Consider the following 13,055-nt stretch of genomic DNA (forward strand, 5'->3'; position numbering starts at 1 on the left):
TAATGAAGTCGAGTCAGGCCCAGCCTACATAATACAGAAACGTGAATATGTTTTCCATATTTTCAAAACAGCAGGGAAGAATTCTGCAAAAAAATGATAATGCGAAACACTAGCCAGCGTAAATCAGAGTTACAGCGTGACAGGCAGAGAGATGCTGTGTTGTGGTAACACTAGTAATAGAGTCGAAGCGGGACCGGGGCGGCCTGTTCAGAACTCAGACTCTCGAGTATTTACGACCAAATTTATTACCTTTTCATGGAGTCTATGAAAACCTTGAGAAACATAGCTATACATTTATCTTAAACTTTTTATTAGTTGACAAGAGAAATCAAATGGAATGTCAATTTCCTCTAAAACTCACAAAACTCGTTATCACTCTACATGAAAAGTCATGTTTTATTTTAATACCGGGACTTGGAAATAAGACATTTTTTTCTTTTTTTTTCTTTCTCTCTCTCAACGTTTTATCATTTATTACTTGTATTCTATAAAATGCTAACCTCTTGAGATTTGTAGGGTTTGAAATGGAATGTCGACGCTAGTCAAAGGCATCTGTTTAAACACGTCACCGTAATCATTACATATTTATGACAGAAGTTTTACAAAATACACTGAATTAATTTTCGTTTTGAAACTGTCAAGATTGTATTAATGTTAAAATGAATTTAATGTTCAGTTTTAGAAATAAGTATTTATCAAATATCTGTCACTCACATGTACTATTCTACGTGATTATAAATCCGTGTTTTGTGTCAGTTCTTTCATAAGCGAAACTGTAAAACACATGCGTTGCTATGTGATATGGTACAACTATGTCTCTATTGCGAAAGGCCACTGTGACAAAAGTAGAATGAAAACATTATTCGGTGTTTACGATTTGGTCTGTTAAAAGTGCAATTAGGAATAAATTTCGAAAAAAATGTACAGTATATTTTTCTATTTTTGTTGTTGTTTCAGAACTTAATATTTATTCAAAAATTGATAATTGCTTGGCACGTGTTAGGTTGTTTATCGTTTATATGAAAACGTACATGAATTAACATACGGTATATTATACATAATTAATTATCAAAATCTTATCATCGCTGACTTAGAATTATTACATGTAAACAAACATAATATCAGTTTTATCATTATTGAATTAAAAGATTTTAATTAAATCATTTGTGTTTGTTATCTTTCATTTTCAGACAAAGAAATTTGCATTTTAAAATTCATGTTAATAAGTATATAACATCAAGATTAATTTCGGAATAAAAACATCTTCTTATTGATGTAATATTTTGTTGACGAAGATTTAATCAGACGGTGATAAAAATATGCCATGTCTCGAGCTTTATATTTGGTGATGAAAACCTACATTCATATACACTCACGACAAATGTAGTTGGTTTTAACGACATGGTACAGAAGACATCTATTCAAAAATATACCTTCACAAAGTGAGAATAAAACATCTTTAGAACTGATCAGGGCACGCGTGCTGATTTGTTTTCGATATCATTTAAACGTATTTAAGGTGACATATGTTATTTATACAACGCAACTTAAATCAATAAATGTGTCTAAATTTAACTCGTGTCATTATCAATGGCTATGCAATCCCCCTTTAGCAAATTCCATATACTTAAACTGTGCAGGCCTGAATTCTAATCTGTACATATCGCTTGCAGCATGCTATAAAATATTCCCTAAAGGAGAATGTATCACAGAGTCAATGTAGATACCATACAGTTAATATTCTATCGATGAATAATCAATTATATTTTAAACTTAGATTACATTAAATTTATTAGATTTAATATTACCTATTTGACTTATATCAATAACGCCTTTATGTTTTATATGCAAAATGCAGACAATTGTTCCGGCGGGAGATGGGAAGGGGGGAATCATAAGTCTTTAGTGCTATACACAATTGGACAATTCAAGAATTTCAATATCCTAAATAACCTCATAGAACATCGTAAACGTCAAAAGTTCCTATTACACACGAAAAACCGATCAGGATATCACATTTTTAGATATAGTGTATTTATTTTCTTATAACTTTATGTATCAAAAGAGGATTACATGTACATCTAAAACTGATAAATAAAGTTTGGATACTATGATTTGTTTTACAATATATATCTGCAGATATAAATTCAATAACTTGTTCCAATCTGTCCCTTTTGTTTTAAGACAATAGAATATATTTAAACAAAAAATATCACATGCCGAACTCCTTTTAAAAGGTGACACCTGCTGTCTAAAGGCGGAAGTAAATCGTACATGAAACACAAACACAAAATGGTTCTGTTATCCCGAGACGGTGACAAAGCGCTGTTGACAGTAACTGAGATATTCATATTTACGACTTTTATTTATTTCTATCATACATCTGACCACTGGCCGTAGTAAGACAATAGAACATCATTACATACGATCTCTATAGGTCACTACGCAGACATAAGCAACCGACATTGGATTATACTTTCCTGACGTCAAAACCAAACCCAGTCAAAACATATGGAAGATTTCCTCAAGGAAAGGTAGGAGTCCAAAAATCGATCACGTCAAATGACCACAAACATAATATATAAGACAGAGTACTAAGCCACGTGCAATATCTATTTACGCATAACAAAATACGGACACGTGGCCAACTTTCTACTTTCTCTTCATACTAAAACTTCGTTTTTAGAACTGAAATGAACGTCAAAATGCTAAATATGAATTCGCAGGTACATATATTAATAGGTTTATACTGGTTTATACAACTATCCAATACATAAGACAAACATACTGAGATGGGAATGGTCATGATATAAAGTGTATGAGGTCCTGACGCTAAATCTAAGATAAAGATGTAACTGTGATGATCAAAACGAGACGCTGACAGAATAAAAAAGAAAAAAAGTTAAAACATTCTTAAAGGGATTTTATGTGAAAGACAGTTCATTGATTCTTTCAGCCTGAACCTAGAGGAATACGTGACATATGGTAAATATGGGGAAAACATCACGCAATTACGAGCAGAAAAAGTGTAATAGCAGTAGATTTGTGTGAGGTATCCTGTATGATTATTATACAAAGCGGGAAGGTTTGCAATGAGAGCTGTCACTTTAAATTGTTTATAACATACTCCGGGAAAGGTTTGGTTTGAGAATGGTATCATGAGACTGTTTGTCGAGTTACTGTGTATAACATACCGGGGGAGGTCTGGGATGAGAATGGTATCGAGTGACTGTATATAACACCGGGATGGTTTGGGATGAGAGCAGTATCGAGTGACTGTATATAACACCGGGAAGGTTTGGGTTGAGAGCGGTATCGAGTGACTGTATATAACACCGGGAAGGTTTGGGATGAGAGGCTTGAGAGCGGTATCAAGTGACTGTATATAACATACAGGGAAGGTTTGGGATGAGAATGGTATCGAGTGACTGTATAACACACCGGGAAGGTTTGGGTTGAGAGCGGTATCGAGTGACTGTATATAACACAGGGGAGGTTTGGGATGAGAGCGGTATCGAGTGACTGTCTATAACACCGGGAATGTTTGGGATGAGAGCGGTATCGAGTGTCTGTATATAATAACACCGTGAAGGTTTGGGATGAGAGCGGTATTGAGTGACTGTATATAACACACAGGGGAGGTTTGGGATGAGAGCGGTATCGAGTGACTGTATATAATATACATGTACCGGGAATGTTTGGGATGAGAGCGGTATCGAGTGACTGTCTATAACATACCGGGAATGTTTAGGATGAGAGCGGAATGTATATAACATACCGCGAAAGTTTGGGATGAGAGTGGTATCAAGTGACTGTGTTTAACACCGGGAAGGTTTGGGATGAGAATGGTTTCGAGTGACTGTATATAACACACCGGGAAGGTTTGGATGAGAGTGGTATCAAATGACTGTATATAACACCGAGAAGGTTCGGGATGAGAGTGGTACCAAATGACTGTATATAACACCGTGAAGGTTTGGGATGAGAGCGGTATCGAGTGACTGTATATAACACCGGGAAGGTTTGGGGATGAGAGCGGTAACGAGTGACTGTATATAACACCGTGAAGGTTTGGGATGAGAGTGGTATCGAGTGACTATATAACACGGAAGGTTTGGGATGAGAGCGGTATCGAGTGACTGTATATAACACTGGGAAAGTTTGGGGTGAGAGCGGTAACGAGTGACTGTATATAACACCGGGAAGGTTTGGGATGAGAGCGGTATCGAGTGACTGTATATAACACACCGGGAAGGTTTGGGATGAGAGTGGTATCGAGTGACTGTATATAACACACCGGGAGGGTTTGGGATGAGAGCGGTATCGAGTGACTGTATATAACGCCGTGAAGGTTTGGGTTGAGAGCGGTATCGAGTGACTGTATATAACACACGGGGAAGGTTTGGGATGAGAGCGGTAACGAGTGACTGTATATAACACCGGGAAGGTTTGGGATGAGAGTGGTATCGAGTGACTGTATATAACACCGGGAAGGTTTGTGATGAGAGCGGTATCGAGTGACTGTATATAACACCGGGAAGGTTTGGGATGAGAGTGGTATCGAGTGACTGTGTATAACACACCGGGATGGTTTGGGATGAGAGCGGTATCGAGTAACTGTATATAACACACCGGGAAGGTTTGGGATGAGAGCGGTATCGAGTAACTGTATAAAACACCGGGAAGGTTTGGGATGAGAGCGGTATCGAGTGACTGTATATAACACGCCGGGAAGGTTTGGGATGAGAGTGGTATCGTGTGACTGTATATAACACCGGGAAGGTTTTGGATGAGAGCGGTATCGAGTAACTGTATAAAACACCGGGAAGGTTTGGGATGAGAGCGGAATGTATATAACACCCCGGGAAGGTTTGGGATGAGAGCGGTATCGTGTGACTGTATATAACACACCGGGAAGGTTTGGGATGAGAGTGGTATCGTGTGACTGTATATAACACCGTGAAGGTTTGGGATGAGAGCGGTATCAAGTGACTGTATATAACACACCGGGAAGTTTTGGGATGAGAGCGGAATCGTGTGACTGTATATAACGCCAGGAAGGTTTGGGATGAGAGTGGTATCGCGTGACTGTATAAAACACCGGGAATGTTTGGGATGAGAGCGGAATCGTGTGACTGTATATAACGCCAGGAAGGTTTGGGATGGGAGTGGTATCAAGTGACTGTATATAACACCGTGAAGGTTTTGGTTGAGTGCGGTATCGAGTGACTGTATATAACACACTATGGTAAGGTTTGGGATGAGAGTGGTATCAAGTGACTGTATATAACACCGGGAAGGTTTGGGTTGAGAGCGGTATCGAGTGACTGTATATAACACATCGGGAAAGTTTGGGATGAGAGTGGTATCGAGTGACTTTATATAACATACAGGGAAGGTTTGGGATGAGAATGATATCGAGTGACTGTATATAACATACAGGGAATGTTTGGGATGAGTGTGGTGTCGTGTGACTTTGTATAACACACCATGGGCAGGTTTGGGATGAATTTGTATCGTGTGACAGTATATAACATCCTCTGGGCAGGTTTGGGATGAGATGGATGATATTTAAGTTGATCATATACTTAATACGACGAAATTCACTTAACTCTATATCAGACGCCTGTCAGAAAATGCATATCACAGCTCTCGGAATTCCTCGTGGTGTTCCGTTAAATGAGGAAATTGTCCGAGATGTTCCGATTGATAACTCAGCAGACGACCATTTCTTTTGTAAACACCGACCAGAATGTCAGAGGCGAAGATGTGTTGAACTCGTTGGCGGACAGGATTATGGAGCTTGATTACCTCAACTCAAGAAGAAACAGACAAACAATTTGACAGAGTTAATCCACAAATGCAGGAAAATTCCAATGGTTAAGTCACAGTCTGATGTGTCAACTCGACAATTTGTTGAAAAACTTAAAAACCAGAATATGGTAAGAAACATGGAGTCAAATTCTCTACTTGTTAAAGACCAGAAACGAGGAAGGGACACTGAAGAACATTAAAGAGGAGTTAACATTTTATTATTCTAATTGCAATTTTATTCAAATTTTGAATCAAACATTCAACGTCTAAGTATATGATAAACAGAATAAAACATGGTAAAATCCATAACACATGCCATATCATCCCTCGACCAATATCAGATCTCGGGTTAAAGCCCTTGGTCTGATATAAGGTTTTCGGGCTTATAGTGCATGTGATATGGGTATTCCCATGTAATATTCTCCATGGAATGACACTAAACTTGCCCTTAATATGTAGGAATCGCCCTTAAATGGTTCTATTGATTTGACATAGCGTTAAACAATAACAATATAAATTGACATGTAAAAATGGCAATGCACCCAAACCATCTTTTCAGGTAATGTCACAGCTTCCACGTTTACACACGCCAGTATGTTACACTACAGCAATAGGCCCAGAGGGCCTTTATGGCTCACCTGATATGGAGTGAAAATGGAAAAGAAGGAAAACATCTAATTTTCTATGCAAAGTTAATGCTGATCTTCAGGATTGCATAATTTCTACTTACTAGAAGACGACATCCACCCTGTATAATTATTGACAATGAAGTGGACCTATTGATTAGAGTATGAGATTGATAATCTTGATCTCTGAGCTATTGAAACAGGAATTACCAGAGTATATTAACCTCAGCCGATCGAAAAGATGAGTTTAACAATACAAGCGAACGAGAATCGTTTGGCAGCCCTAACGAGGAAATGCGAGTGTTATCCAACCCAGAATTATTCCTATCATAGTGGACTGAAAAAATCACTCTCTAGCACACCCTCATGTGAAAGGCGAGGTTTAGAACGCCTACCCAGGAGCAAATTGGAAAGTTCCTCAATCAAACCTCTTGGTGTATGAAGGAAAAGAAAATGTGAAGGTTTCATCGTGCCTTCTGAACGATTAGCAGATCGGTATCATCTGAGAGATAGTGAGAAGTTGACAGGTTCTATTTCCTGCCAAAAGAGATGAGAACGGAATATACTGACTTGAGGGATAGTCCTGCTACATAGAATTAATATTTACTGCATTCTCTTGAATAACTATAATATTTTCAACAATAATTGATCCAGCTAAGAGGTTTCGGCGAAGGGGTTTTCTAACAACAGCGAGACCAAATTGCGTTCTAGGTGGTAGGTTCTCTTGCTCACCGATGAAGATCAAGAAGGACATTTCAAATCTCAAATCAAATTTGAATAAACCCCTATCATCCTTCCTTAAACGGCAAGGTTGAGCTATTCCATCGCACACTACTACAGGTAACCAGGTACTTTCCAAACCATGGGAAGGCACATTGGGGCGGGAACATACCTCTTCTCTTATCTGCACACAGAAATACACCATACCCTTTTGGTTTACAGCGAATCTCCTGATGCTAGATAGTGAGGTAATACCCTTTCCGACCTGAAAATTCTGCATGATGCTGATGATCTTCTCACCTAAACTGATAGGTTGTTAGAGGGAAAACGTCTTACTGAACGGTTAGCAAGTCAGTGACCGCAAGAAAGTGTCTTGACCGCCATGACTATTTTGAGCTTTACTTATCTAATGTCGTCCCAGCCGAGGTTACCAAGCTAAACATTCTCTTGAAACTTATGTTCTTTCAAGAATTGTTCAGAAATGCCACACTTCCTGTGCTAAAAAGGAACTGATGACTATAAGAACTAATAACTGTTGAGGTGCAGCTCAATCAGTCATCCCATCCATCCATTTGAGATGACGAATTAAATCCAGATCTGAGGACATTCCTGACACCTAGAAAATCCTCACAGCAGTCCATTCCAGATGGACGATCAGAACCTTCTCTGTACGGACGAAATTACTTAAAAGTTTAAGTTCTCGATTTGACCTTTAGCAGGAGATGAAGGAACCTGAAGAGGAATGATGTGATGCGGCAGCGATTCCAGATCTCAGAACTGGTCTCCGTTTTGTGTTATAGACTGCTTTCCACGTTTTCCGTTGTTCAAGTTTCACCGCCATTAAAGGTTGTACCTAAAAATCTGATGGGTTTTCTTGCTTCATTTATTGAATTAAGCTAGAATAACAATACCATTTAGCTTTAACCAAGGTAAAACACGCGATGAAAAATGTGCCTATCCCAAAGTATAATCACTTAAAAAATCTTTGGGGATGCGTAATAAAGTATTGCAAAACTTGTATTTCTAAAGAAACATTTACAATACTGTTACATTTGTACAATAGAAAGTATGCAAGATACCCAAGTTTGCATATTTATAAACAAACGACGTTGGTCCACACTATAGCAGTTAAAACTTCCATCAGATACACATGTTCCACGCAGCCGAAAAGATCATATAATACACAAATAAAGATAGTTATTGTTGAAAAAATTATAGTTATTCAAGAGAATGCAGTATATTGTAGTAATTATATGTAAAGTTTAAAGAGGGTACTGTAGAAATGTATTAAGGAATATGGCTAGATCTAATTGAAGACGCACATAATGTATGACATGAATTAGGCATTTCTGTCATTAATTTATATTTAAAAATAAAAATCTACCCGACTACCAATGATGCTTTTCTTTAGTACAAGATAAAAAGTGCTAGTTAGCTGTGAAATGGAAAATCGCATTTGCTCGTAATATTTTTATGTTTATTCTAGAAATTTAATGTAAGTACATCAAAAGACTTTTCATGAAAGTGCAACTTTAGCTGGTTATGTTGAGCAATACTGTAGAACGTTCTCTCATTATCTCTGATCAGAGAACATAACTCTATGCATTATTTTCTCCTTTCAAGAACAAACAATCTTAAGCATTACGTACCTTTTGCACTTTTAGGAATTCTCAGACTCCGATAAATTACTCTCTCCCATAGTTCGTATTTCGTCACTGTTGCATAGTATTCTCGGCCTTATCAAGTTCATGCCGACTCTTGAAATAATAATTTATGTCAAGCATTAGACGAACGTTAATTCTATGGATTATGAATAAGGATAGTTAGTTTCTGGACTAGACAATTTCAAGCTTTTATTCACGAAATGATTAATACATTGATTGCGAATATGATAACCTCATGCAGTTGTTAGTTGCTAGTCCTGATCGTCACCCATTGGAATCTGAACATCAAGGATATGACTTTTATGGATTTTGGTTCGTTTCGGCCACAAAGACCATCAACACCAATGCCAAAAGATGTGCTGCGTTTGGAAACAAACATGTTTTTGCAATAAATTTATATTTGTAACTGACAGCACGACAAAAAAAAAAAAAAATTCAAGTGAGTTCACACAGGTGTCGCTTTTCATGACATGCAATGCAAATATAAACAATATATGCATTGTTTCTTTTCCCGACTTGCTTGAATCAATACGATGCATGGCTCCATTCACAGGCATTTGTCGTATATTTATGTTTTCTAGTCGGAATATAGTGACTGAATAGCATGGCATCAGATTTCATATTTACTTGAAATTCCCGAATAGACAAGAATGACGTTTTACGTGGTAAACATAGAAAGGTTTCTATAAGATAATTAATCAGCTTTTCAATAAAATTTTTAATGTCGGTGTGGTATGCGTACAGAACAGATACATTGTCATTGTCGGCCTCCGTCGCCATCGAAGCTTTCTCTGTACCGACAGAGTTAAACGAAGAGAAATTACTCTGGGAGATATTAAAATACAAAACATTTTGCACGCAAAGTGTTCATCACATATTGTTAAAGGCAATATTTTTATCTAGTTTTGGAATACCATGCCATTAAAGACACAGTTTATTTTCAAGTATAGTCATTTGTCAAGGTAAATATTACCTAATATCTGGCCGTTTACAGTTGGAGGGTTTCTTTTCTTCGAGTTGCGAGTTGGAAAATGCAAGCTGCGAGTTGGAAAATGCGAGTTGCGAGTTGCAAAATGCGAGTTGCGAGTTGCGTGTTGCAAAATGCGAGTTGCAAAATGCGAGTTACAAAATGCCATTATTTATGTTTTCATTACAAAAATGTTAGTCTTACAACTCCTGAATATCAAAACAAATGGGCGGATTCAGGCGGGCGTGCCCCCCCCCTCCCCTAAAATTTGCCAAGTGACCATTTTCTCGCAAGAAATATAACAAAGAATTCCATCATCAGATAGCACTGCAAATCATATATTGGGTAAAAATATTTATAAAAATGAAAAAAGATGAAAATTCGGAGCTTCGCCCTAAATCAGACTATACAGTTTTGATACTTTACCATAACACATTATATGTACATGTATATATAACAATATATAGAGGGAGTATGGAATAGGTCTCATTTTTAAGACAATGGCTATAGTTTGTCGATTTCAGCAGGAAGTGTGTAGAAGAGTATCTCCTAGCAATGACATCTAAAGGTCATGTTTATGTAAATTACAATAGCATTAAGAATTGTTTCCGTTTTTCATATGGGGGTAATATTTCACTCATTTCCATTGTCATTTTCTCTCTGTAAAGAATGTACACTTTATACCCGTAGTAAGACACCTAGAAAACTTACGATCGAAACAATATCCTGTTGCCTTAGCATTTGCAAATCTAAAACAAGGAATGCACGACAACGAATTAAAAGAGAAAACGATCTTATGTGTTCTATGTAATCTGAAAACTCTACATTTTTGGAAGTTTGTATGAACATAGACACTTTTAAAGACAATCACAAGAGATAGTATCGTTTTATTAACTGCATTTTAAAACTAAATGGTCGTGGGCTGCTCTGAGATACCCGCTTCATTTTCTTTAATGTCCCACGCCCGCTAAACAGTTAACCCTGAAATTTTAGTAAGAAAATCGCGAAAAATAAAGTAGGAAAAATGTGATCATGAACCTTCAGCAATATGATGAAATAATACACCATTTTATCAAGAGCTTCTGGGGCGTCCGCCAGATTCCTGCACTGTTTTCTTTTTAGTACACATTGAAGAGTAAATCCTGAAAACATAATTCAGAAAAAAATAAGTATTTCCCCCCGACCTCCGCCTTATTTTCTTGACCCTAGGACGATTAATTATGGAAATAATATCCTGAAAATAAAAAAAATAAAAAATAGAAAATAAAATGAAAAACTTGAAAAATATGTTTAGTTTAAATCAATTTTATTGCAGATAAAAGCAAATGGATTGGACCAAAGTTGTACAACTTACAGTTGCCCTTACTTTTTTTCGGAGTTTTCATTCGTTGAAATAAATGACAATTATCAGGAGAACACTTGAAAAAAAAAGTTTTTTTATATATACTTTTTGTTTGTTTTAATGAACCTATTACATTCAACGTCTTAACAGTAATCGTCGGCCATAAACCCAGCTACTATATATCTCTGCGAACAAATTTCTGCAACACTGTTATACTTAACTTTTCCTTGCAACAAGAGGAATAAGGGCAGCATATCAAACTCATTCCATACCAAATGTTGTCATTGAAAGCTTCAAAGGAAAAGACAATTGTAGAAGTGCATTCCTGTCTATAACCAGACAGTTTGTTCTCCTTATAATACCACGTGCAGTGGTGTTATGAGTCAGTGACATCAGACCCGGAGCGGACACGTGCAAACTAATGTATTAGTGAACCTTGTCTAACGAGTGTCAACATGCCCGACGCACAATTAGAGGACCCGGAGTGAGGCACATAACCAGTTTAATCTGTAAATTGGGGCGTTCGCTGTTATTCAAGACTTGGCTAACGACTGGCAATGTCTAGTCCTAGTAATTGGCAGGGAAGGTCAAGGTCAAATTCCAAAGTATACCTTGAGAGCGTTAATGTTTGTAGTGTTTTAGTTACCTGTATATTGTTTCTTGCTGAAGTAAGGTACATTTATTTGCCAAGTGTTAAATCTTTATGTGTTTACGGGAAGCAATGTTGGATGCGTTTTGCTTACATGTACTTTCAAGGGAGTCCGTGCAAATCTCCTTTTTTTTTGTTTTAAATATTTTGTCCGCATTTTATCAATATTCCGTTAGACTTACGATTTTCTCTTATGAACTTATGCATTTTTTAAAAATCTTGCTTAATGATGCATTCACACCTGCATCTAATCTGCAAAAAAAAAAAAAAAAAAAAAACAACGGTACGCCCCGATTTGATTAAATGACATTTACAACATTGCATTCATAGGTTCATGGTGATCGGTTTCCTGTCCAGTGAACTCTACTTTTCATTCGATGATTTTTGTCGCTACGTGTATCCCGTACGAACATGTAATACAACAGAACAGAGCCGCACATACATTTCATAATCGATACGATAAGACCTGAACAATTTAGGCACTGTTGTATTGTATCAACTCCAGATCAATAACATCATTTAGAATTCCAACACGAAAGTTGAGGTGAATCTTAAAAAAACCAACCCGAAAACATAAGCAAAACACGCGCCTTTCACTCTCCCACTGCGTTTTACATACAACGTGAACATAATGCAGAGCTGCGCAGTACATCTTTCGGATAACTGTTTTCAGGTGTGTCAGTTGATTGAGCAATCATGACCAGGTGGGCCAGGTGTTTCAACATCAAAATAAGATTAAGCGATGAGAAGGGTGTTTCAGAGAAAGCCCGTGTACTGAACATTCATCCTATAGAGAGTAGTACCGATGGACCACTCACCCTATAGAGATTAGTATAGATGGACCACTCATCCTATAGAGAGTAGTACAGATGAACAACTCACTCTATAGAGAGTAGTACAGATGGACGACTCACTCTATAGAGATTAGTATAGATGGACCACTCACCCTATAGAGATTAGTACAGATGGACCACTCACCCTATAGAGAGTAGAACAAGATGGACCACTCACCCTATAGAGAGTAGTACAGATGGACCACTCACCCTATAGAGAGTAGTACAGATGGACCACTCACTCTATAGAGATTAGTACAGATGGACCACTCACCCTATAGAGAGTAGTACAGATGGACCACTCACCCTATAGAGAGTAGTACAGATGGACCACTCACTCTACAGAGATTAGTACATATGGACCACTCACCCTATAGAGAGTAGTACAGATGGACCACTCATCCTATAGAGAGTAGTACAGATGGACCACTCACCCTATA

The sequence above is a fragment of the Pecten maximus genome, chromosome 2 (genome assembly GCF_902652985.1).
Source record: "Pecten maximus chromosome 2, xPecMax1.1, whole genome shotgun sequence".
Classification (NCBI taxonomy): domain Eukaryota; kingdom Metazoa; phylum Mollusca; class Bivalvia; order Pectinida; family Pectinidae; genus Pecten; species Pecten maximus.